The 22,547-nt window shown below is 39.8% G+C and overlaps 1 protein-coding gene across 1 annotated transcript in view; it reads left to right on the forward strand.

Moving 5' to 3' along the window:
- The first annotated feature begins 280 nt into the window (after positions 1-280).
- LOC115796022 (cadherin-6-like) overlaps positions 281-22,547 on the forward strand; it is a 116,874-nt gene continuing 94,607 nt past the window's right edge. The window contains exon 1 of the mRNA XM_030752219.1: positions 281-377. The gene's annotated coding sequence lies outside the window, so the exon portion shown is untranslated. The remainder of the gene's footprint in view (positions 378-22,547) is intronic.

Raw genomic sequence — 22,547 nt, forward strand, 5'->3', positions numbered from 1 at the left:
TTCAATAACCCAGAGCTGTCTTGTAAGGTGGGTTCTGACTGAAATGTGCGCTGCTGGGTGGAGTACTTGGGTAAAGGCTGAAGCCCGTTCATGTGCGTGTAAGCGTTCGCGCGTCCCTTTAATTCCCGATGGGACCGTAATGACCAATCAGCAGCCATTTCAGCTCCTCAATTTGAGTTTGAGAGGGTGGGGGGGTGTTGGGTAGAGCGAGGATCAGATTGCACGCAAAATAGAGAGAGGGGGTGAACTCGCGCACCAGTACCGAGAAAGGGCGAGATAGAGCGAGACTGGGGGGGCAGACACGGAGAGCGGCGCTCCGTCTCCGTTTCATTCATTGCGCCTTGTCCTTCTGAAAGCTCCATCCACTGAGCGCGGCGGTAAGTGGCACTGGCTCTGCGGCTTTTACCGGCCCTACAGCAGGTTCAGACTACATGACAAAAGTGTTTGTGTGCTCGTCTGTATTTGAACACTTTTAGGTTTGTGTATTTGTTACTGCAGATTGACAGTGCGGATAATTTACAAGCTTGTAGAAGATGAGTAATTTAATTTAGTCTTTGGCAGCCGTCACTGGTGACGGAGGGCACGGTGGCAGTCCGTTTGGCTCTTTGTGTTTGTATTTTTGTTGATAGTGAGGATAAATTGTGGCACTAGGCCAGCTATCAACTTTATTTCAGTTATTTTTTCGGAACATTTTGGGGAAAACACTAACGCAAGAAAACGCATTTGTTTTCACTGAGATTATTTGTGAATTCCTTTTCTTCTTTATTCCCTGGCTGTGGGCTGTATGTGAAACTTTTCTAAGTTAGCGCTTGTCACTTTTTGAAAATTAGATGTGAAGTTTTCACAAATGACTTGCTTTTTTAAAATCTTGAATTGGTAAAAAAAAAAAAAAAAAACAGACGTGGATAACGTCAGGCTGCCAAGCCAAGTCTAACAACTCATTATCACTTCGAGCCTGGACCCGTTAAACGGTACACTGCTCAGTAACTTAAAGAGCCTCTGATAGGACTGGAACAGCGTAATAAACGGCTTTCACTTTAAAATGAGCTCTTTTTTCTCCTGTGGGGCAAGTTTTATTTCGTATTAGCTTTGCTGTTTTTTTCTTCTGTCATTTTACATGTTCATGTGTGCTGAACTGTGACTGCAGCTTGATCAGTATAATATTGGTGTATAAACCATAAAACATTAATGATGCAGTATTAGTCTTCTGTCATATTAGTCTTCTGACAGTTATTATTATATTATTCCCATCTAACATCTCCTCTTAGCAAATGGTAAATGCCTTTATCTAAACCCACATCATTTTACATGGAAATGCGGTTCATTTACATCTGCTGTCTCCCTGATTGGAGCTTCTGTTGGACTTGGACAGACGCAGCGCGTTTTCTCCGGTTGGGCCGCTTGGGCGGACGTGTTGACAGGTCTGAGTCAAACTGTGGCAGCAGATCAGTTCTGTGCCGCATCTAACCAGCTCCCTGAGCCAGGTGGGCGGGGTTTGCAACATCTGGGCAGTTGTGGCGGCAGCAGTTAGATTAGAAAGTTCATTAGTTCATTACAAAGTTAGCGAATGAAACATTTAAAATGATCTCATCGCTACATTTTGTCTACACGTTTGGTTTTTGATCTTGGCCTCTTGATGGTTTGGCTCCCAGCTTTTGTGGGAAAATGTGTGTTCAGGAATTTAAAATTTGTATAGTTGATACCGGTCATTGAGGGCAGCTTTTAAAGTGGATGAGGGAGGGCTTTTCTTTTTTTGGCTGTCTTATCCATCCATCCCTTCTCTTCTGCTTATCCTTTTCAGGGTTGCCGGGGTGGGGGGTGGAGCCTATTTTGCCCTATTGTAGCTGGGATAGGCTGTCCTATCGAAATAAAAAAATCTATATATATTATATGACTTTTTTGAAACCAACAAAATTTACAGAAAAATTGTGGAGAGGTTTTGTTTTTTAAATTTTATTTTCTAGCGAATTAAAATGGTTTAACAATTTAACTGCAGCAGTGAAACAGTAAAAACCTGTAGCAGCACTGGCTGATAATTCAGATGGAGGATTCTGGACTCTCCCAGCATGCCTTGGAAATGTATTTAGCTCTGACATCCATCATTCCTATTACATGGCCTGAGTCAGTCATCACATTAGACATTCCTTACTGACTCAGATGTGACCTCAGTGCAGCAGCCCGTCACTTATAATTTTCAAAGAGTAGTCTGCTGACTGGTCAGCACGTAATGATTTTATTAGCCCGAGTGAAGTTTTAGAAAATACAGCCAAAGCACCAAACAACATCTCTCACCAGACCACTGTATTCTTTTTTAAAGAAAAGAAATGTGTCAAATTCACCAGAAGTGTATATATATATATATATATATATATATATATATATATATATATATATATATATATATATATATATTAAAAATGTGTGTAGTTCATCTCAATATACTTTGTCTTGTTGGTAAAAATATCCCAGAGAATGAAAGTCCACATAAAAATGATGTCAGAGTCATTTGCTACTGACAAATAAGCAAAAGTAATGCACAGTGATGGAAGAAAAACACTAAATATCTGACTAGATCTGAATAAAAAAGAACAAACCAGATCCGCAGCTGTCAACTGGAAAGGAAAGGATGATCCCAGAACAGGAGGGATGATAACCTCACCAAACTCAGGGAGCAGACACAGTACACACACCAGGGAAATAAAGCACAGGTAAACTAAATCAGACACCATCAAGGGTGGGAAGAAGAACAAGTGAGGGATAGAAAAACACGTGAGGATCTAATATTCAAAATAAAGCAGGAAGTAAATCAGGGTGTAGACACTGTGTTCTCATTAACTTCCCTTGCTTAGCCCATCATCACTCACAGTGCTGCTGCAGTTAACACTAACTATAACTAAAAGAATTCATGGTAAAAAATACAAAAATATAAATATTTATTAAACTATTTCAGCATACATTCTGAACTGAAACTCAATATGTTTCTAGGCTCAAATTGATCTATTTTCATGTAATTATCCAAAACTCACAGCTGAGAGTTTACTTATGCACAATGGATCACTACTGAAACACATTCCAGTAATATTGGTCTCATTTTAACTGTAAATCTGTTTCTGGTTTAGTCCCTTCCTATTTATCAAACTACATGCTATGTAAACAAAGTAATCACAATCGGCGTTCTCAGAAACTTCTGCCCTTCGTTGTTCCATCAGTTCATACAGAGACTGGAAAAAGGCTTTCTCCTTTCCTGCTCCATCTTCATGGAAAACACTACAGGAGGACTTGCAGCTCTCCCAAATGAGTTCATAAAATACATATAAACAATCACTGGGACCTTGTTCTTGTTTTAATATGACTGTGTAAACATTTGGCATTTTACTTACTATTTATTGTATAATTTTATTGCTGTAAATGTATTATGTTTTGGAAACAGGTCTCTCTTGCAAATGAGAGTCTCAGTGGGACTACCTGTATAAATAAAGGTTAAATAAAATAATAATAATAAAAAAAACAGGAGTAAAAAAAGAGAACCACAGACAACAGGAAACACGTGGAGAGGGGAAGACACTCAAACATAATACCAAAACACAAAAAGCCCAATTATAATCACACGATACACAACAAGTAAAACAAAGACAAAGGCGATACATGCAGTTTTATTGTCGGTTTCTGTGTGTTAGCATTGTGACAGACCGGTGACCTGTGCATGATGTACCCTACCCCTCACACTATGACAGCGGGAATAGGCTCCAGCCTCCTCCAGAGTGAGCAGATGTGGACGCTTCATGAGATAAACGGTGATCTTACTGTCTGCGCTCACTGGATCAACACAGAGCGTTTGAGGGGAGTAAAAATGTAAAATATTGTAAAATACTTAATTAACACATCCAGTTTTTATTCCCAATTAATTGCTGTTTATTATTAAAATATGTCAAAACATAGTGTGTACAAGAATGCTTTTGTACACAAACAGCAGTAGAAACACGCCGGCCGGCCACGGCTGTTAAGAGGAAAAGGAAGGTTGTCAACTATGGGGCACAGACAGAACTCAAATTCATTTAGATCTATTTTTGATTTTAATTTTCAGTACAATAACCATGTGATCTGTTCGATCCATTGCTTCCATACCCACGGTGATCTGTTACTCTCCACGATCATGAATGAGTGGATGGATGTGGGCAGCCACACTGAAGAGGCTAAACGCTGGTGTGTAGTAGTCTGTTAATAGTTTAGTTACTTAGATTAACACTAACTGAGGGGTTTGCTCTAAAACCAGACCTTCAGTTTCAGCTGGTACCAGAATCTGTTCTTTGTGACAGCGATGGTCAAAGTACAATAGAAGGCGTTGTTTGCTTAGCAGCACTTTTTCCAAGGTTGATCCTGACATCAGCCTTAACTGTTTAACTCTAAGCAGGACGTATAACTGATGGAAGTGCTATTGTAAAAGTGACTGAGTGGGCTAACTCAATGTGACAAAAACAATAATCAGCACAAGGAAACTTTGCCTGTGATTAACACACGTTACAGCTCACAGCTCAACCAGTAAACAAGCTACGCTCACTGACCGCTCCCACAGCAACAGCAGCAATGCAGTAATGAAGAATTTAAATTGATAATTTTCATCTGTTTTTTCTAATTTGAAGTAAGAGCCGACAAAACCAGTAGTTTTATAAATGATTTTGATCATTTCATTACAGATCACAAAGTTAAAATACCATCCATCCATCCATCCATCCATCCATCCATCCATCCATCCATTTTCTTCCACTTATCCTTTTCAGGATGTGGTTTTTATATACACTAATATAACCACTGACTGTGAAACAGATTGAAAATAGTCTAGATTTTAAAGCTGACTACATGTATTTGCTCTGATTAGTTCTCCTCACTCTGGACTCAGTTCCGCTGTGGTTAGGGGTTAGGATTACAGTCTGCTCTGCACAGCCAGGAACGCTGCCGGTTCTCCACGTGTTCGGCCTCATACTCCCCCGCTCTGACCTGGTCCGCTCTGGCTCAACATCCCGTCCGTGACCCATTCAGCCCTGCAGTAATTATGCATCTAAATACATTCTGCTGTATATTTATTTATCAATCACATGTAGCTAGCTGTGGCTCGTGTTATAGCAGCTCTCATATCACAATGTGTGTAAACAATGAGTCAACCTAGTGTGCCACAATAGTTTAAATATGAGATTTCATAAGAGAGTTATGTGATTTTTAAAATGCAAAGGGGTCAAAATTACCCTGTTGGCTATTCTAGTGTTGAAAGATACATATTTAAGCTTCCTGATTCAAATCTAGGCCTTTGTTCAGCTCTCAGTTTTCATTCAGTCCAAGGACTTTGCGCCTTAAAGAGGATCTACTAATCATATCTTGCTTTTAATGAAGCAATATCATCTCAGATTAAGGATCTGATACTGAGAATAGCAGACGATGTGATTGTATATATCCATATATCAGCACATATCAGCTAAAAAGAGACAATGTTGTAAAGTGATATAATTTGTGTGGTTCTTTTACTTCTTTTCCAACTTCTTTATAGTTTTTTGAGTTTTTTTTTTAATAAAAGGTCAGTATGGATGAAAGGAAAAATCCTGTTACTCAGGAAGCACACTTTGCATTACTGTAATTTTGTGACAGTTTGTATTTGAAAAATTCAATCAGTTTCTGAAAGCTGAATGCTTCACATTCAGCACGCTGTTGCCAGAAGTCCGCAAATGGCGGGACATTTGAAATGCGTCGTGGTGGCGATGACATGGTCGCTGTTAAAGAAAACAGAGGAAACCCAGAACCCACAGTATCTATCTATCTATCTATCTATCTATCTATCTATCTATCTATCTATCTATCTATCTATCTATCTATCTATCTATCTATCTATCTATCTATCTATCTATCTATCTATCTATCTATCTATCTATCTATCTATCTATCTATCTATCTATCTATCTATCTACCTACCTACCTACCTACCTACCTCATGTGGCTTTGGAGCACTTGTGATGCCGTCAGTCTCCTTTCTGTCTTGTCAGGCTTTAGAGCAGAAGTGTAACATAAGAGTGAGAGCTTCATTCAGTTTGGTGTTTTGGTGCTTTGAATCATGCCTGTTGCCTATTATCACTTCATTTAGGTGAAATGGTTGAGTTCACCACTACTGCAGCTTCTAGACAGAAATGTTCTTATCAGGTATCAGTTTCATTATTAGAGTAATGAGCATTAAAGCTGGAAGTTGTGAGTGCTTATGAAGCCCTGAAAGAGCTGTATGCTAATTCACACTCATGGACAACAACTGTGTCTGTGCGTGCGTGTGTGTGTGTGTGTGTGTGTGTGTGCGTGTGTGCGTGTGTGTGTGTGTGTGGGAGGGGTGATAACACTGATTTGATTATATATCCTTTTGATCATCACTTTTTCGTGGATGCACGTGTTCCTGTGCCCAGTTTTCCAGTTGCTTTACTGATTCTGTGTCCATGTCTGTTGTTTTTTACCACTGTGTAGAATTACATGGGAAACACACACCAAAGGAAGGTTTGTGGTATAAGACATCCAGAACTCTCACGGCCATGTCGATAACTCTAGGCAACGGCAGATCCCAAATTGGTGTGCATGTGAATAGCAGCGGCTTTTAACACACTGCAGAACGCGTTCACATCAAAACAATTTTCCTCTGACAGGTGTTCAGCTGCATCTGTCTGGAAGAGAGCAGCTAAATTGTTGTTTAAAGACAACTTCAGCCTTCCTCTTGGCTGGCTTGACAGCTTCTCCAATTACAGCTCTCTGGGTCTAGTGTGTTGTGTTTGCAAATACAGTAGATCGCCGTTCATCAAAGCTAGGTCAGAAAATGAAAAAAAAAAGTTGTGGCAGCATGATGAAATTCTCCAGAGCGCTCTACCACTTTGACTGAAATCAGGTGCGAGGTTGTTTTATTTTTATCCTACAGCAACTAGCAAGCTATCTAATTAGTGTCTGATAGCTCACCTAAGACAGCAACCAGGAGGATTTTGGTGAAAAGAATAACAGACTGGACGCGGCTGGATGTGAAAGGGGGGAATTTTGATGCATCTATCCATGCATCCATTCACACAGTATCGCTCCTTCAGTTGTATAGTATGTGTTGGTGTGAAAATAGCCTCTGAACCAGGCACAAGCCCCTGAACAGGCCTCTGAATATAACTGCAGACATCTCACAACTGGTTTCTAAACTGTGGGGAGATCTGAACAAGCTGTTCAATCTGCCTTCGACATCTTCTGGCCTGATGATGTTGGTAGAAATCATGACAGCAAACCATTCCTTAGTCAGCAGCAGTGGTCCCCACACAGACCTTACACGGGCAGGCCACTCAGTTGTATAATACGTATAATCTGCTTTTGATCTGTCAGACAGAACGACACATTGCTTGTAATGGTTGTGGGCAATCCCTGTGCTCTTGTTTTGAAAGTTTAGTTGCAGTGATTTAGCTAGAAAAAAAAATCACAGCCTGGCATCGGACTACCAGGAGGGTGCCCCCCCCCCCCCCCCCCCCCCCCCCCCCTCCCCTTGAGTGTATCTAATGACTGCTTGCTTGGAAACAGTCCTGATATTCTCAGCCTGGTGCAAGGGGACGTCAGCACCGGGCCATCAGTCGCTGGCTAGAATACCAGCTGCGGTAGTCCTTGATGTCATTCAGCTCCCTCCTAAGAGATTCTCTCCTCTTGTTAGTGTTCTTACCCAAACTCCAGCATGGGTTTGAGTCATCCTCAGTCAGAACCTGCAGCAACGTTCATGTGCAGAGTAGAACGAGGACTGCAGTCTCTTGCTGCAGTTTAAGAGAGTAGATTTGGAAACTACCCATGGGACGAGGAACTCACTGAAGAGAGCATCATTGCTTCTTGTCGCAAATTACATCAATTATTCTTTATTCATTCCTTTAAGAAAGCTTGGTTGCGCCTGCTTTCATGTGCACTGCAACCATGACAGTCTGATTCTGAGTAGACTTCACTTTTAAAGTCTTCTGGTGCTGAGGATTTGCTAGTCAAACGAGAAATTTTGGTTGGTGTATTCTTTAAAGTCTTGCTGTGTTTATGTGATCACTGTCACAGCAGGCTCACATTTTCAATTCACACTGCATCCATTACTGAAGCAGCACAGCCTCTTGAAAGAAGGCTGCAGTTTTGGAGGTGTTATAGCACAGAATAGCTCCAAAACAGAGGCCAATTTTATCTTCACACACACAGAATACATCATTTCTATTTTAACCCTCTGGGGTATAATTGGCTGTTTCTGACTGCTTTTGATTTGACCTTTCTGTTTCACCTTAAAAACTGTTTGCTTTGCCTTGTTTGGTATAATTTTTTCAGCACAACCTCGGGTGTGTGACTGTACTGTTATTTTTCATTTTGACAAACTGTATTAACACATTGGACAATCACACAAAAACTAGATAATATTAGATTTTTTTTACTGTGAAAACCACAAACATGTTGAATGAACTATTTTTACAACTTAAAATACAAATATGAGTTGTAAATTGTAAAGAATCATGTACAAATTTAGCAAACAACAAAGTTATATACAACTATTTACTTTGAAATGCCGGAAATGTCTCAGGCATTTTTTTTTTGTACAACTGTTTACACAACAATCATGTGTAACAATAAAATACCACACAAATTCATCTGTACCGCTCCAAAAAACAGTTCCTGTCCACCACAAGTCAGAGCAACACATCACAGGCAAAACGCGCCATCAATATCACTGTCCGTCTTTCACCTGTTCCTCAGCAACCAGATGCCACATGTTGCCATATAATTCTTTGATTGGTTGATGTGGTGCATTTTTCCACCAATTGGAAAAGGGATGTTGACGTTTCTTTTTTTGTTTTGTTTTGTTTTACTCTTAAGCACTTCCTGCTAGCGGAGACCCTGGTTTTACGGTTTCTTCTTGCACAAAATGTGCATCAAACATGAGGACAATATACAGGGAAAGGCATGGTGTAAATTATTGATCATAGCTCTGGTTTTACTTGGCCTATCAACACAGTTTAAAATTGGTGCGTAATTTGAAGTTGGCACTTTTGACTCATTTTGAAACAGAGACTCAGCGAGGCAGCGTCCTGCTGCTACGTCATTGTAAATTGACGATGCCATTTGGAGGCGCCATCACGTCCATCGATCCTAAAGGGTTAAGAAGGATTTGTCTGACAAATTCATGCAGACTAGAAAAATATTGAAATCATGCAATTTTCAAAGGGAAGCCTTAATGTGGACTCATCTACATTCCACTATAGCCTTCTGAGACCCGAGCTCCTGTTTGCGATGCATTTTCAATTTCTCCTAGATATTTGTGATTAGATGGGCCTGATATGTATATAAACTAAGCTTCCTCTTTGAACAGGAAGTTGTATTGTTGTTACATGGTTGTTACATAATTTTGTGAGAAAAAAGATGTCCTCAGATGTGGACACTGGGATTGTTTTATAGCATAACACAACAAAAACAACATGACTTAACAAAGTATAAAATACTATTGAGCACAATGAAGTATAAGGTGCAGCAAAGCCAAAATGTAATGTCCCCATATGTGGACGCAGGGTCTCAGGAGGTTAAAGCTTCAACAGACATGCAGGAGATGTCTGAATATAAGGAATGTGTTGCCTCTTAACCTATGTGTGTGCCTACATCTTGTTCACAGGCTGTAAAAGGTACAGAGGCAAACACACATCAGGAAACTCTTCCCTCACATAAGCATCTTGTTTGGTGTGAAGTGCTCCTCATCATTAAGCTTTGTCTGTTTTAATTGCAGTACAAAGGAGAAGTGGGAGGGAGGGAAGCCACTTAATGAACATTTACTCAGTATTGCTGACTGGTAGCCATCTAGTTTCCACTAGTGGGATATTTTACACATTTAATTGCCTGTAGAACTCTTTTGATGTGTACATGTACAGTATAGTTACCCATTTAGAAATTACATTTGACTAAGGAGGAATGATTCATTTGATTCATAGTTAGTCAGGTTTACAGATGTCTACACTGGGATTCCTGTTTTGATTATGGTTTGCTTGTATTGGATTGGGCTTCTATTACTATCTATTATGGATGGGCCGTCAGCTCCCAGTTTTGATTTTCAAATGTATTCCTCTGTTTGATTTTCTAAATAGAAAAATGTTCATATTATTCCCACAAGAGTAGGAATTTTAATGCTAAAGCTGAGATTATACTAGGTTGCACTCACGTACACCACACACAGGCGGTCAAGTTATCCTATTATATTTGTTACAATTACATTTGAAGTCTGCACAGAGGGCTTACATTTACACGTGCAGTGTTTCTAGAAAAGACTTTTTCCATATGCGTATGTATACACCCTACATTGATTGACGTGTGTTGTAAAAAAAACATTTTGGGATAAACATGCCAGACTGTTTTTTTATTTAAAAGTAGATATGACAAAGATTCTTCATGTGGTATGTATTTTTAAACGTTTTCCATGCTTTCATGAAAGAAGACAGATATAATCCACACGTCACAAGATAAGTAAGCATAAAATTCATTAAAAATTTTGAATAGACATGCACATTGATTACTAAAAGCAAATATTTATAGCCAGTTTTGTATGAGTTCTGTTTAAAAATGTCACCCATTCTGGCTTAAGTACTCCACCAATACTTTTTTGTCTTTGAAAAAGCAGCTGGCAAACCTCAAACTGAGCCTCCATTTGCTCGCGGGGTGGTAACTTTGCCAGCATGTCTGCAATCATAACTCCAAACTGCTGTTCCTCTGTGCAGTTTTTCCCAGCCTTATCAATTTGTTTGAGGCAGTGAAGGATGGCATCCTCGATGGGAGTCGGATGACATTTTCCTTTGAGGGATTTGGTGGGAAAAAAAAACAGATCATTATTGGATGCTGAAGAGAGTGCAGTGAGTGGTAACTGTGGCACTGTACTGCATGACTGTGTTGGTGTCACTGGTGGAGGTGATGGTGTAGAGCTGCATGCAGATTCCCACTGTCAACAGGATAATCACCTGCACTCAGGATGTGTTTTAATGTAAACATTTTGGACAAAACTTAAAATCTTATTAACATTCCCTCCACTGGAAAGCTGGACTGTGTCTCCCGGTGTTTCACAAAGTTAGAAAACCAGCTCGATAAGTACACAATTGGGGGAACACAAACACTGGCAGCTGAAGGTGAAATTTACAGCACTGGGACCCAAGTGGACCCTAGGAGACTCTTGGGCACGGAAAATATAGTCCCCGCTTAAGTCTAATTGATAATAATGTTAATAATTGTGCTCATGTCATTCATTTTGGTTTTTGTTTAGCTTGTTGTTGCAGGTTTGAGTTTTGCTGTGTTAAATATGAGGCTTTAATCTCCAAGGACAATACCACAATATCACCTGCTGCGACCTTATATATAATATATCCTTCTTTGTTAGATAACATACTGAACAGTTTGCTCCTTTTTTAGCCACTGCCCACCATCGAGGCAATGAACTGCTCACTCTCTGCTCATCATCCATCCATTTTCTATATCCACTTGTATGTGGCTGTATCACCAAACATCGCACACACACTTTTTCCAACCTGTTTGTGATATTTGGAGAGACGTGTGGCTGAGAGGCTCAAGGCTTTCCCGGCATGCATTGGCTGAGAGGTGTAGTACAGTTTTAAACAAAGAAAATAAGGGCCAACTGCAGGTTAAGATAACTTCTTGAAGGATTTGAGGATAATTCTGATGGACTGTGAGTACACTCAGCCCGACGACATGCTAACTGACACTAATGAGAGAGAAGTGAATGGCTGTTCAAAAGAGGCAAGGACCTCACATTAAGCAAAGCCGTAGGAATTCAATTCAATTCAATTCAATTTTATTTATTACGTGCCAAATCACAACAAAAAGTCACCTCAAGGCTCTTTATATTGTAAAGTATAAACCCTACAATAATTACTCAGCGAGAAATCCCTCAGAGTTTTTAAGTATCACAAAAACAAATGAAAATTGTCAGAGAAGAGGATTCAAGTATCAGCAGTTTCTGTTAAACTGAAGCAAGCATCGGTCAGTTTATGAAAAAACTGCACAAAGTGTGGAAAAGACCCACAGCACAAGTGGAACCAAGGCAAGTACCCAGCAAAAGCCTCTCTTAGTTTCTACTGCCACAAGCCAAACCACTGGGTGTGATAAGCATGCAGTAAGCACTGTAAGTACTGAACCAAATCAAGATTGACCAGATGATGAAGAAATTCTCAACATAAGTCTAATGCAGCCTGATGACCCCAACATGACAAATGTGTGGTAAAATTGGAAATTCTGTTAATTGAATTGAATTGAATTGAATTGAATTGAATTGAATTGAATTGAATTGAATTGATGCAAAGACACGGTATGCGCAAATTGAGAAGGATACACCCTCCACTGTCTGTGACTGCACCAAGTTCCCCAACTACATATTTGGAACACATGACAGTACACATCAATCGAAGACATCTTCAAGAAACCCCTGCTGTCGAAACCACTGTGGATCCAGAGAATTTACGCTTGCAGTGGTACAAGCTGACTGTGAAGTACAGGTGAGGGCAGGACATGGAGCTCCCTGGCACACTGTCCTGAACACAGGTATTTAAGAACGCACCGGAGATGGATGTCCTAGAGTGCATCTTCATGGTGAACTTTGTCTCCGTCAGCAATCAGAAGTAAACAAAACTACAAGCAAGCTCACGTTGTCTGATGAAATCATCTTTAAAAGACTGTGAATCGTAGTTCCTCCCACCATGCGTGAGCACACTTTGAGGCTCATGCACAATCACACCTGGGGATAGTGAAAAGAAAAGAGCAAGCTTGTGAAGCCCTCTAATGGCCAGATATCAGTGCACAAATTGAAGTTTGTGTGCAGACTTTCAGAATAAACTGCCAAGACAACCTCTCAAACCAGCAGAAACGCCTGAGCTGCCCTTTGTGGAAGAAGCATCTGTGTCCGTTTGCATGGAGAGCCTAAGTAGAGGGGTTTTCAACCGACGCAGATGTGCTCCTGTGCAGTCCTCCAAAAGTCCAACAATGTGTAGCACAGTGGGCAGGAACAGGAAAGGGAGTGATCAAAGATCACAAATACAGTATGAATGGGATCAACAGTGGCTGAACTGGACACCTTTCATTGGTTTTAACACTCAGTTTCACTTCAGCTCTTTGTATGTTATGACTTCTCTGTGGCTGGTTGATGGACCAACAACAGCACAGTCAGTGGTGCCACATACTTTGGACAGTGTCTTCGTCTTGCAGCAGACACTCTCTGCTGTCCATAGCTCTCTATGGTCTGCTAACTCGCTACCAACAGAGAACCCATTACACACTCATGTAAGCAGTTTACAGGGGAGGTGCTTGTTCATTTGCATAGTAATGGGATGTTACATTCCAGAGAAGAGTGAAAAAAGCTTCATCTCATTGCATGTGTGTTTCTGCTGTTTGTTGACTTGGTGGCAGCCGTAAAACAAGAGTTCTGGTGATAAAAAGTTCCTGTGAGTGAAAGAACTGCAAACAGAGCTCCACTGCAGACCCTTGTAAAAACAGTGACACACACAGTAACAAGTCACAGTCCTTAACAACAAGAGTTTACACTGGCAGACAGTGTCAGACCAAAGTGTTTTTAACACTGAGCCAAGTTTTCCCCATGCCAAACCTTAACAAATAAATACAAGTTCTGTAGTTTAAAAAAACACTCTTGTCCTAGTATTAATAAAGATCTTGATAGGCCTTTATTTATGTTGTATGCTGACTTCATCTGCAGTTAAATTTCCAAACTTTCAAGTCGTTTGGGTCAGTATTAAAAAAATGAGTAATTTTTTTAAAAATATTGCCTGCTAGAGGCTATTGACGCAGATATTAGTATTACTTTTGGAGCAGAGCAAGGAAAAGTAAGACCAAAATAGGAATAGAGTGTTATATAAACATTACATAAATACAACCAACAGCTGCATCAAACCAAAATGAAAAGTTTGACTGGAGTATGAATGGCTATAGAGAAAATAAGCATGCAGTGATCCACCTGGAAAGAACACTTGTGAAACAAGCCCAGGCGTTTCAGGGAGGAGAAGTATTTGTGCATACATTCATAGTTTCATTATTTTGGACTGCCACAATGATTAATGGACAGAAATCTTTAGTAAAAATTGGGTTTATATTTACATATACATGTGCAAATAAGCCCACCATGCAATACACATCATGAGAAATATCCTTTACATGTATGTATATAGAAATGGACTAAACACAGTTTCTAGCTATAAACTTGCCAGTCTGTGTACCTGGAGTGATGCTGCATGTTTATCTTATCACGTTATTTTTTACAAACAAATTGTCAATCAAATGCACATTTATATTTTTGAAACAAGTTTTTGATGCCTGTTAAACTTTTGCTGTTGATATTAATTTAACCTGAATATACCTGCCACAGCTGTTTGCTATTTAGATGCCTTTCAATTCAGTTCAGTTCTATTCAGCTTTATTTACAAAGTGCTAAATTACAACAGTCACCTCAAGGTGCTTTATAAGGTAAAGACCCTGCAATAAGAGAGTGAAAACCCCAACAATCAGCTGACCCCCCCACCCTATGAGCAAACAAAGTAAAAACTCCCTTTTAACAGGAAGAAACCTCCAGCAGAGCCAGGCTCAGGGAGGGGCAGCCATCTGCTGGGACCGGTTGGACCGAGGGGAGAGAGACAGGACAAAAGAACTAGTTTTTGAGCATCACTCTGAGTCAGGGTGTTTCTAATTTTAGAGAGAGTGCACAAATTCAAGAAAGCAGTCGTACATGTTTAATATGAAGACTGATGGAAATATCCTGGCCAGAAATGATTCCAAGATTCCTCACAGTATTACTGGAGGCCAAGGTTGCCTTGTAGACCTTTAATCAACAGAAAATTACTCACTGGGTGAACATCCACTGTGGATGTCTGGTGCTTGTAGGACAGTTTACATTCAGGCTATGAAATGTCCTCCTCACTTAGTTTCTGTATTTTTAATCATGATCCATGTTCACTCTTCCATACTGTCTCCTTACTGTGTCCAGAGAAAGAGCCCTCCAGCCCACCAAAGAAAGGACCTGTACTGCCACCTCACAGGATCTGAGGTCAATGGTTTTTCCAAATTGTCTACTGCTGTGTTTTAGGGGGGGGGGGGGTTTCTGGTGTGTGATAAAAGCTGCTCATCATGTGTCAGGTCTCTCATCTTCCTCAGTCCTGCTGACCCCCTCACCAACCCCTCTCTCCTCATTATGTAACATCGCAAATCCCAAAACACCATCTGGTACCATCAGCACTATCCATCACTAATTGTTGTTGATGCAGATAGCAACTGTCATCAGAGCTCTCGCTCTCTGTCTCACACACACACACACACACACACACACACACACACACACACACACACACACACACACACACAGATATATTTCAAAATCTATTATGTCCCCTTTGTTAAAATGAAAGCAGTTCAGCTGGTTGGGACTCAGTAATTCCCGGGAATGGGTCGTCCAGTGACCATGTGTGTATCTGTGTTTGTTGGGGTCAAGCATGGGGGCAGGGATTACATGTACAATACCAGTCTTTGGACACGGTGCTGCACATGCTCTGGTGTATGCTTTATCAGTTCCTCTACTAAAAGTTTGCATCTAAATGGCCTCATTCACATCAAAGCCCTGTATGACATTTAGGCAATAAAGACTTTCCTATCATTTACACTGAACTGTCTTAATTACCTCTTTTTTTTGGTAGCATTTGTGTGTCACTCTGACTGTGAACACGATAGCTTGAAAAGTTTTGAATTAAGTCTAATAAAACTTTGTAGGTGTTCAGAATGGGGTTATGTTAACAATTAGGGCTGCGATGATTCATCAGCTAACTCGATTATAAAAAACTCCTTGACACATTTTTGCTTCGATGCTTTGTTTAATCCACAGCTCTGCAGCGCTCAGGTGTCACCATGTAAGCACGAGCGTTTCACCCGCATTTGTGACTAAAAATCGACCTGCAGTAAAAACATGTTGAGGAGCATACATGTGAATAAAAATAATTATAACATTAAGCCCATGTAGGCCCCAGTTTTTCAACAAAAAGACTGATAACACAACAGCAACAATTACCATTAAGACCTGGGGCTGTTAGGTTGAACATTGAATTATTATTAACTTTAATTATTAACCTTAATTATTATTATCTCCACTATCAGAATACATGTTTTCTGCAGCAGGAAATGCTGACTCAAAGGACAGGGTCAGGAATGGGTGTGAATGGGTGAATGTAAATGCGTTGTATAAGAGCTTTGAGTGCTCAGATAGAATAGAAAAGCGCTATATAAGAAGTAGTCCATTTACCGTTTACTGTTCATGAACTAAAGCACAGAGGCTTCACCAGAAAATGCAAACCACTAAGTAGCCAGAAGAGCAGGAAGGCTGGGATTTGCCAAAAAGAACAGAGACAAGCGTCAGGAATTCTGGGACCATGTTTTAAGGACTGATGAGACAAAGATGAACCTTTAGGCTTTCTATCACACTGGTATAGTCTGGAGAAAGAAAGGATCTGCTCATGATCCCAAACATATGAGCTCATCTGTGAAACACAGTGGAGGTGATGTCATGGCTTGGGCTTACATGGCTTACACTGATGATGTCACACTGCAGTGAAAACCTGGAAAAACAACACAAATGAATGCAAAAATTTAGTGATGTCAGTGGATCACAGGCTTGATGAAGTACTCCAAGCAACAGATTTGCAACTAAATATTTAGTCTTACTCACTTTAATTTAGTTTATCTGTTCCAAAACATTAAATACTTTTCCTTTAAAAGTACATGCTGCCCAGCCTTGGCAGAGGTTTTGTGCTTCATGTTTTTCATCATGTACTTGATATTTTGCTTTAGGCTTAAAAGGTCATCGCTTCACATTCTGATAATAAGGAAAGTTTGACTGAACATAATAAACTATTCCACATTCTTCTGCATTTCATTAATTTGATTTTTAAAAGTATTCATAGTACTGTATGTAAAAATTGTCCAATAATACGGTAAAGCAAAAAGTGGAAATATACAGATCAGCCATGGATCACCAAGGCTTTACAAAATGCACATAAATAGAAAAACGCACTATAGAGGGAATTCAACAAAGAGGCAGAAAATACAAAAATAAGTTGACCAGTATTATGCAGGTATGTAGAAAAGAATACTGTAGTAAAATATTGAACAATAACAAATAGATGATTAAGGGAATGTCGGATAGATAGATAGATAGATAGATAGATAGATAGATAGATAGATAGATAGATAGATAGATAGATAGATAGATAGATAGATAGATAATTGAAATTTATCTTGAATGAATAGTTTTAAACATATTTGTAAAATATTTTGTAAGTGCTGGACCAAAATCTGGAAGAAAGACATTTCTGACCTACTGCCATCTGTAGACTGTAATGGAAGCCTGATTGATAGGAATCCTAACTCAATGTTCCTTAAAGCAGCAAAGGAAAGACAAATAATTGATATTATAAACAAATGTAAATACAAAACATCCGCTGATTGTAATGATATTGATTTGAAAATTGTTAGGAAGGTCATACAGGGGATCTCAGAACCACTTACAGACATCTGCAGCTCATCATTTCTGCTTGGTAAAAGTCCAACAAAATGAAAATAGCTACAGTGCCGCTGTATGAGACTGGGGACCTACACCGCTACACAATTACAGACCTCTTTCTCCACCACCACAATTTTTCAAAATGTCCCAGCAGCACTCTTTTTTTTGCAAAGTACAAAGAGGACGCAGGCCTTTGATTGGGTGTTCTCACCAACTATTTACACACTATGAATGTGTGTATATGTGTATGTGTGTGCACATGTACAGTATCAGTGTGTCCAGACTTTTGACTGATACTGTATATGTTTGTCTATATGCGTGTAGATGTACATATAACTGTAAATATGTATATTTCTTGGCATGTTTCTAGGGTTATAAAACCAAATACGTGTAAAAAATTGTATGGATGGATTTATGACAGGATAGGGCATAAAGAGGACAAAAAACTTTATCAGTAATAGTTAGAGGTTGGGTTTAAATAAGCTTATGCTTATTCCTGCTCCATTTTGAACAGGTACCTGCAGCCTCACTTTTGTCAGAATTTATTTAACAAAAGTTGAGCCAAAATGCTGAAGCTGTACACCTAAGTACACATTTACCGCTTCTATAGGAATTAAGAGGGTGAGTAGCAGCCAGGCGGTGCCGATCAAACTTGATTGCAGTTGATTAATTGAGCATCAGAAAGCCTGGGCGCCTCTATAAAAACAGAGGTTCTGGCAGTTTGCAGGCCTGGAGCATCCAGATGTATTAACAAAACGCCAAAGAGGAAAGGCCAGTTTATAAGGCCAGCTGCTAACCTTCCCAGGACTGGATGTCCCAGTAATTGACTCAAAGGTCAGACGTACAATTCTCAGGGGAGTTTAAAAAAAACAACAAAAAACAACAGCGTTAGCACAGACTCTACAGGCCTCAGTTATCATGTTAAAGGTTAAAGTTCATATATTAAAGTACAGCACGACACAAGTTTGCAAAGTTCCATCAGAACAAACAGTAAGGCTTCTATGAAAATGTTCTTGGCATATACAAGACCAAAATGGAGATTTTTGGCAAAACCCATCCACAGCGTATCAGCACAAACACAACATACAACTCTCAAGCACAGTGGTGGAGGGGTGACCACGTGGACTTGCTGCAGTCACTGAGTCAGCCATGACTTTTGAATACCAAAGTATTCAAGAGTCAAATGTGAAGCCACCTGTCTGACCGCTAAAGCTTTGCCGAAATTGGGACACGCGTCAGGACAGCGTTCCCAAGAACACCAGCAAATCAAGGTCTCAGGTGTTGCAGGTATTTCAGTAGCCCAGTCAAAGTTAAGACTTCAAGTTATTGCTGCTAAAGGAGCCTAGCTTGTTGCATTTTTTTCTTAGCTTGGCTTAGATTTTCTCAAATAATTATTGTCATGTTGTTGTTATGTTGTTGTCGGTAAGGACCAGATGAGTTTTTACATCCTGGTATTAAAACCTTCTGACTGGAAGAGGGTGCACTTTCCTTTTCATGACTGTATGACTGAGAAAGCATTTTTTTCTAGAGTTGGAGCCTCGTGTTCAACATTAAGTTTCAAGCTGAGCATTAAATGCTACTGTCCACTTTCAGTAATAGCCAAACTGCTCGTGTTCATGCTCGTCTTCTTAAGCTGAGTTACTTCAACATTATTTATTAGAAAGCAAACCTGTTTAATTGGATCAGTATTTCTGTGTTATAAATCTAAATGAAATCACTGTTGAAATTGAAAGCTGAGAATTGAGTTGTGCAAAGTGACTCACAGAGGAGTTGACTTATATACTTCAGTAAAAGATGTAGAAGGTCCTCATTTGAATGGGTGTGAATGGGTGAACGTGACATATTGTTTAAAGTGCTTTGAGTGCTCATAATGAGGAGAACCAGTCCATTTACCATTTACCTAAAAGGGTCGACAGACTATTTTTCAAAGAAATATATCTTGAAAAGTATTTAATAAATGAAGCTAAAATTTCAAAGCACTCCTCAAATATGTTCAAAGTTTGAACCATAAAATTCAGATGCAAATTGGAGAAGTTTCCTTACTGAAGGCTGCCTGCTTCTAGTTTGGTTTGCAGTTTTGAGTAGTAGTCAGTACAGCTTGTGAATAGCATGCTGTTACCACAGCCAGAAACTTTGAAGTATCCAGAAACACCAGCACAATGCCAGGCTTCACATACAGCATGGCATCTGGTCATAGAGCTCAGTGTGAGCTGGGGCTGGGCAATTAATCAAAAAAAATAATCAAAGCCAACATTTAGAACCTCTAATCAGTGTAATCTTGCCCATGTCAGTTCTTTTGTTTTTTCTTTTTGTTTTTACATTCTGTCAATATTCCCCCCAGTATGTACTGTCCTCTTTACAACATGGTAGTGAGTGTGTTATCATGTGACTGCCCCGTCCAGTCAGCAACTTGGAAACATCATGCAGGAAAACTCAAACAGTGAACAGCTTGTGCCAAATAAAAATGCTGTGTCTGTTATTTGGACCCATTTTTGGCTGTAATTATTGTAGGGTCTTTACCTTACAATATAAAGTGCCTCGAGGCAACTGTCTGTTGTGATTTGGTGCTATATAAATAAAATTGAATTCGATTGAACACCAGTATATACAGTACCGTACTGTAATTACTGTATTTACAGTACTGTAAATACAGTAATTATATATATACAGTGGGGAAAGTAATTATGTGATCCCCTGCTGAATTTGCAAGTTTGCTCACTTACAAAGAAATGAAGTCTGTGGTCGTTTCATTTTAATGGAGGAGACAGAATATCAACCAAAAATCCAGAAAAAAACCCACAGATTTTCTATAGAATTGACCTGAATGTGCTTCTTCTTTAGCCACTCCTTTGTTGCCTTGGTGCTATTGCTGGAAGACACATCCATGCCCCATCTTCAGTGTTCTGGTTGATGGAAGGAGGTTCTTGGCCCCGTCCATTGGTCTCTCAATGCGATGAAGTCATCCTGTACCCTTAGCAGAAAAGTAGGCCCAAAGCATGTTTCCACCTCTGTGCTTCACTGTGGGGATGTTGTTCTTTGGTTCATATTCAACATTTTTCTTCCTCCAGACACGGTGGGTCAAGTTGCTGCCAAAGAGCTCGATTTTGGTTTCTGACCACAGCACTTTCTCCCAACTCTTCCCTGAAGCATTTAGATGTTCACTGACAAACTTAAGATGGGCCTGCACGTGTGCTTTCTTAGGCAGAGGGAACCTTGTTGGCCCTGAATGATTTCAGTTCATTACAGCGTAGTGTCTTACCAACGGTGTCCTTGGTGGCTGTGGTCAACTGCCTTCAGATCATTAACAAGCTCCTCCCGTGTGCTTTTGGGCTGATCCTCCACCTTTCTCATGATCATCATCATCATCCCATGACGCAACATCTTCATCAAGTTGCATCAAGTCCAAGACCGAGAGCAACTGATAGTCATTTTAGATTTCTTCCATTTCCAAATAATCACACTAACAGCTGTCACCTTCTCACAAAGCTTCTTGCTGATGGTCTTGTAGCTCATTCCAGCCCTGTGCAGGTCTACAATCTTGTCTGTGGTGTTATTTGGCAGCTCTTTGGTCTTACCCATGGTGATGGAGAGGTTGGGGTGGAAGAAACTGATTCTGTGGACATGTGTGTTTTATGCACATGAGCTGAGCTCAGGAGTGTCTGTAATTAATATATCGATTGATGGTAGTCTGTGAGTCTGTTCATTTCTTTGTAACTGGGCAAACTAACAGATTCAGCAGGGGATCAAATAATTATTTTCCCCACTGTGTGTGTGTCTGTGTGTGTATTGCCCAGCTCTTATCTGAACATGATTTATCTGTCAACACCTCACACACACACACAGGAATATGTTTGTTTTGCATTCTGAGAATAGTTTGTCCCTGTAGCTGAAGGTGATATACACATAAAAATAGGTTTCACCAATACTAGTACTTTACTAAAATACATATTTCCAATCATTACACCACCAGTGGTCATGAAGGAAATACTTACTGTTCAATCATTTATTCAATGGCATAAGTACTGTCCTTGTTACAGCACAGAGGCTGAATTCAAATTAGCCGCAGTATTTGTGGTTACACAAATTGAAGACATTTTTTCAATGAAATGTTGCAGAGAAGACTCAGTGAATGTGATACAAGGTTATATTACCCTCATGCCATTTGTGAACATTGTCTCTGTGTGTACTGCTTACTAAAAACAATGAGATTTATCAGGACCAGTTTGGCTGAAGCTCATTTCAAGTGTTGTTTTGTGACTTTATATACGACACTTTGCAGTATCATTTTGAGGAACATTTTGATTCATTTTCCACACATATAAAACCGCATTACTCATAGTTTATTGAAGCAATAGTGATGATTACTGAGGTTCATCCAACCACACATATCAAACTGCCATTAGTACTCCTAAAAATCATCAGGAGAAGGGTAACCAAGCAACACAAATGAGACTCATACACCTTCTTAATATTACTTTGAAATAGGAAATGTTTTTTAGTATGAAGGCACACGTTTTTGTTTCCCTGGATAAGCCACAAGTAGTTGATGACAGATTTACTCTGGTTTACACACAGCTCCACATTCACCAAGAATGGGGGGGTTAGAAAAGATTAAGATGCTTTTTCCCACACTTACGTGTCAACCAAATGCCATCTGCATACTTTGTATCAGAAAATAATATTTTTCCTAGTGTGCAGGTAAGCTGTTGTTTAAACTTTGAACCACCCCCCCCCCCCCCCCCCCCCCCCCGCCCAGCTGCCCAGAAAATACAAAAACTGAAGAAAAATTGAACATGTGTCATTTATTCACATAATAATTACCAAAAATAGAAATTTAGTCCTAATTATATTATAAATCAATTTCAAGTTTCAATTGATTTCAGTGCACATCTGAACACATTCAGTCAGGGAGCTGTTTCCACAGGAGAGACCTGCAGCCTAAGAGGAAAGTGCTCTA

This window comes from Archocentrus centrarchus, chromosome 17 (assembly GCF_007364275.1).
Source record: "Archocentrus centrarchus isolate MPI-CPG fArcCen1 chromosome 17, fArcCen1, whole genome shotgun sequence".
NCBI classification, from domain to species: Eukaryota; Metazoa; Chordata; class Actinopteri; order Cichliformes; family Cichlidae; genus Archocentrus; species Archocentrus centrarchus.